At 41.4% G+C, this 5,565-nt stretch overlaps 1 pseudogene; it reads left to right on the forward strand.

Moving 5' to 3' along the window:
• Positions 1-3,928, forward strand: part of LOC112079047 (hydroperoxide isomerase ALOXE3-like) — a 12,210-nt pseudogene extending 8,282 nt beyond the window's left edge.
• Positions 3,929-5,565: the final 1,637 nt, after the last annotated feature.

Genomic DNA, 5,565 nt, shown 5'->3' on the forward strand with positions numbered 1-5,565 from the left:
CCAGCGAGATTGCTAAAGGCGAACACCGCCATGTTTAGTTTTGCCCAACTAGGTCGAGGCACAGACCACGGTCTCAATGGGGATAGCTGAGCTGACTACACTGACTGTGCTAGTGGCAGACTCCACTAAGCTGGCAGGCTGGCTAACAGCCTTGCTGCCTGGCCTGCACCCTATTTCATTGTGGAGCTAGGGGAGTAAGAGCCCTGTCTATGTTGGTAGATAAGATGAGAGCACCCCTCCAGCTAGGATGGAGTACGTCACTCCTCAGCAGGTCAGGCTTGGTCCTGTTTTGTGGGTGAGTCCCAGAAAGAGGGCCAATATATCTACAAGAAAAACTCATCTTCCTTCCAGTGCTCCTGTGTGTAGTCTGGAAGGAGGAAATTCTGGGTTGTATTAATTAGTGCACACCGTAGCAAAACCTTTTGCAACAGAAACAAAATCAAGAGTTTCTTATTGGACAGGTATTCCCTCCCTGTTTCAGTCTGTTTTCTTCCACATGATGCCTAGTAAACCAGGGTCGTTTTCAGTATATAGAGAACCAGTCAAAAGTTTGAAGCTGGTTGAGAGAATGCCAAGAGTGTGCAAAGCTGTCATCAAGCCAAAGGGTGGCTACTTTGAAGAATCTCAAAAATAAAATATATTTTGATTTGTTTACACCTTTTTTGGGTACCATACGATTCCATATGTGTTATTTCATAGTGTTGATGTCTTCACTATTCTACAATATAGAAAATAGTCAAAATAAAGAAAAACCCTTCTGTCCAAACTGTTGACTGGTACTTTWTATCATTCCAAGATGAAAACGACATGTTGAACATGCCCTGCACTTTTAAAATGGCTGTGTTCCAATGGGAATTTGTGCATGTTTAAGGTGTCACCATTTGGCAAAAGATATGAGAAATATTTGTATTTTAATTCCTTTTGGAACAGTAATTACTGACATTTTCTCAAACCTAGGATTTCAAATCGCTTATTCCCCAACATGGGGACAATTGCGGGGACCCCCACCACCCCCCCCAAAAAAAATCTGCTGAGTCTCGGGCTCTGTAGTAGTCACATTGTTTCTGACACCTTTATCTGAATCCCACAGTTCTTACCTTCCTAATTCCTAACAGTGCTAAGCATGTGTTTGCAAGACATATAGTTTTGAGACAGAAATGTACTTTATGAGGGTAGTATACAATGCGTCGTTTAGAAATGCTACCAGAGGGAGTCAGAGTTTAACAGGTTAAACGACTGATATTATCTGATTGACCCAAATAGATCAGGTCTAAGCCTGTGTTAACCTCAGACCAACCCTTACGTGGCGATACTTACTTCATTCTCGACTTGGAAGGCACCAGTGTCTTCTAAACTCCCATGGCTAGTTATTGGTTGAATGTTAGAATTTACGAAATGTATTAAAATTAAAATTAAATTACACACCATGAAGTAATCTAACAAAGTATACTGTACATTTGTTTATCCCATGTGTAACTCTGTGTTGTTGTTTTTGTMGCACTGCTTTGCTTTATCTTAGCCAAGTCATAGTTGTAAATGAGAACTTGTTCTCCACTGGCCTACCTGGTTAAATAAAGGTGAATATATGTGTGTATATATATATATAAATGCAACGTACAACACTTTCAACGATTTTTCTGACAGTTCATATATACGGAAAACGGTCAATTTAAATAAATCTACTAGGCCCTAATCTATGGATTTCACTTGACTGGGAATATATATATATGCATATTTTAGTCAAAGTTACCTTAAGAAAATGGTAGGGGAGTGGATAAAAATTAAATTTAAAAAACAGTCAGTATCTGGTGTGACCACCATTTGCCTCATCCAGCGACACCTTTGCATAGAGTTGATCAGGCTGTTGATTGTGGCCTSTGGAATATTGTCCCACTCCCCTTCAATGGGTGTGCAAAGTTGCTGGATATTGRCGGGAACTGGAACACGMTGTTATAAACGTTCATCCCAAACATGCTCAGTGGGTGACATGTCTGGTGAGTATGCAGGCCATGGAAGAACTGGGCCATTTTCAGCTTTCAGGAATTGTGTACAGATCCTTGCATTATCATGCGGAAACATGAGGTGATGGCAGCAGATGAATGGCACAACAATGGGCCTCAGGATCTCGCCACGGTATCTCTGTGCATTCAAATTTCCATTGTGTTCGTTGTCCATAGCTTATGCCTGCCCATACCAGAACCCCACCATGGGCTATCCTTATACCATCTTGAAGAATGCCAGTGTAGGAGGTTCAGGGATGATGGAGTTTCTGAAGAAAGCAGTGGCCTCATTGACCTACAGCTCCCTCTGTATGCCGGAGGACATCACTACACGCGGTCTGGAGTCAATCCCCAACTTCCTCTACAGGGATGACGGACTCAGGTTGTGGACATCGTCCCCAGGTAATGTTTGTACAGGCCTATAGATTTTCATGGTGCAAAAGGCCCAGATCTGCACAAAGAAATTCTGTAAACCTCATAAAGCAGCATGATTTGTGTATTAAGGATTGTACATTCCTGCAACTACATTTTGCATTGCCCAGTTTACTAAACTCTAGTATACCCCCATGCTGACCAGTTTATATTGACTTTTTATAGTGTCTTTTGCACATACTGTGTCTGTGCTCTTTTGCCGTGTTGTCATAGTGTTTTGGCTAATGCCTGATATTTTGTATAGGTTTTGTCACAAAATGATTTGTTACTACTCACCTGTGACTCAGACGTCCAGAAGGACTCTGAACTGCAGAACTGGATCAAGGATATCTTCTTCTATGGGTTCCTGGCAGAAACCAGCACAGGTTACACTTTTCTCATTTAAATGACACAATCTGTATTCACAAATGGCAACAGCTCTCTGGTCAAAGTAATGCACTATATAGGGAAACGGGTGGAATTTGACAGCTACACTTTTTAAATTTGTGATCGCTGCAACTCAAAAGTATAATATTAAATCACAATGGTTCTCTACAGATCTGGTTTGTTGATTAAATTATTTCTGATATCAAACGTGTCCATTCCCTTAGGCTTCTCGTTCCCTAACTATATTCTGGATAATTTGCAAAATGTGTCAATTCGGTGTCTGATCGTAGCATACTGTCTCCTCTGTGCAGGAATCCCTCAGTCTTTCAGTTTGGTGACAGAGCTGGTCAAGTTTATCACCATGGTGATCTTCACAGTGTCTGTCCAACATGCTGCAGTCAACAATGGACAGGTAATGAACATTGAAACGTCAAAAACCTGTGTGCAGTATCCTCCGCTGTTATTCAAAATGTGATTTTAGTTAGTTTCTGTTTAATTATATTGGAAAAGCAGTTGTCTGATCTATTTCACCATTGTCATTCCAGTTTGATTTTGGCGGCTGGATGCCCAACTCTCCCATCGCTCTCACCCACCCCCACCACTAAGGGCCAGTGTACTGAGAGCACCATGCTGAAGACCTTCCCTGACATCAATACCACGTCAATGGCATGGCAGTGGTGTACCTTCTGAGCACTCAGTCCACTGACTTTGTGAGTATATGAGATAAACTATATTTTGACATTTGTAATGAAATCTTAAATCTCAATGGTTGTTTCCTCAGTAGTCATAATTAGTATACAGTGGTTGTGAAATTTCAAATTTCATCAACTCTTGCCTACTTAGGTCGCTCTTGGAAATGGCTATCAGGATCACTTCAGTGAGAAGAACCCTCTGGAACTGATTCACGAAACTCAAGATGTGCTGGAGAAATACAACTTTGAAATCCAAGGCAGGAATGTCTCTTTGCCCTTGCCGTACACATACCTGAATCACAATGTGGAGAACAGTGTGACCCTGTAATGAGTCAGGGCTGTGTTTATTAGGCCCCAGATGGAAGGAAACTCACTGATACAGGGGAACTCTTGTTTCTGTTGAAACCTGTTTTAAAACATGTTCTGATGGTGTGCCCTAATCATATGGACAGTAGTTCTTCTGGCTACCACACATTTATTGATGGGTTCAATTTAAAGCTCCCAGCTAATAAATCAAGGAACGTCACTTGCAGCTTGCTCTCAGCAGCAAGGCCTATGGGAAGTGATGTCTGTAGGTGTTGTCCATTTGGTAGTTTACTCTCACACTTCTCTTTTAGAGGGATGCAGGTAGCATGAAATAAGTTATCCTTAAGGTCACCTGTTCTTCTATGGGAACCATATACCACATCCTGCTGGTTAGCTGGAAAATGGCAAGGCCTAAGGGAGCAGCTACAGTAGCTTCCTGTTTTGCAATGCAGATTAGGTTTTGCCATTAACCATGAACAGGAAGGGGCCAAGGCACAAACATTTCAATATATACAGGTGAGAACCCAACTAAAACACTCAGCTATGGTAACACAAACAGGTAGACAATTTAACTTCTCATCTTGACTGCATGGCCAGCTCTGGTTATGTGGCTATGGTGCTATTAAAAATAAGAAAAAGTGGGCTGAACGCAATAGAGTAAGTGCCTGGGTTGTATACAGCTAAGATAGAGATGATCTTTTTGTTCCTCTGCTTTGCAACTCTATTTGCTGGCTGATCAAGAGCTTTTTGATTTCATGCAATAAAGTCTTAGTTAAACTTCATCCTTGTCTCTTTCATGGTTCATTGTCCATGTGGCCAAGCCGCTGTTTTGTCAATGGTTGACTCTTACATACCAGAGCCTTATACTGAGTAGCACACAAGGGTATAAAGGATAGATGATGAAACGTGAGTGTTAAATCCATCAGACTTTAGTGGTATATCTTTCAGTTGTCAGTCATTCTTCTTCATGTTAAACTGATTCAGCTATGGAATAACCTGCAATGTGATGGCTTATCCTCCCATGAACAGGGTTATGGCTTAGGATATTGAATAGGGGACCATTCTTTAACCAAACTTTACTAGGCGATACTTGATTCTCAGCTTGGAAGGCACCAGTGTCTTCTACATTTCCATGGTCAAGATCAGTGGGTGTCCACCCATAGCTACGGTCCACCCAAATGTGATGCATGTCATGAGCGTGACTCCAAAATCAAGTGTCGCTTTGAATGACACCCACCTGTCTCGATCAATGAGAGGAGATCAGATCTCGACAGATGGCGGCATATACACTGAACAAAAATATAACAACTTTAATGTGTACATCCCATGTTTCATGAGCTGAAATAAAAGATCCCAGAAATTGTCTGTATGAACAAAACATTTTCTCAAATTTTGTGCAAACATTTGTTTACATTCCTGTTAGTGAGCATTTCTACTTTGCCAAAATAATCCATCCACCTGACAGATGTGACATATCAAGAAGCTGATTAAACAACATGACAATCAAATTCCACTCTAAAATGTGCAGTTTTGTCACAATGGCACAGATGTCTTAAGTTTTGAGGGAGCGCGCAATTGACATGTGACTGCATCAATGACCAGTGTTGTTGCAAGGAATAATTTAATGTTAATTTCTCTTCCATAAGCCGCCTTCAACAGTTTTTGAGAATTTGTCAGTACGTCCAACGCGGCCTCACAACCGTACACCAGTGTATGGCATTAATGTGGGCAAGTGGTTTGCTGATGTCAACATTGTGGACAGAGTGCCG

This window comes from Salvelinus sp. IW2-2015, unplaced genomic scaffold (assembly GCF_002910315.2).
Source record: "Salvelinus sp. IW2-2015 unplaced genomic scaffold, ASM291031v2 Un_scaffold6772, whole genome shotgun sequence".
Classification (NCBI taxonomy): domain Eukaryota; kingdom Metazoa; phylum Chordata; class Actinopteri; order Salmoniformes; family Salmonidae; genus Salvelinus; species Salvelinus sp. IW2-2015.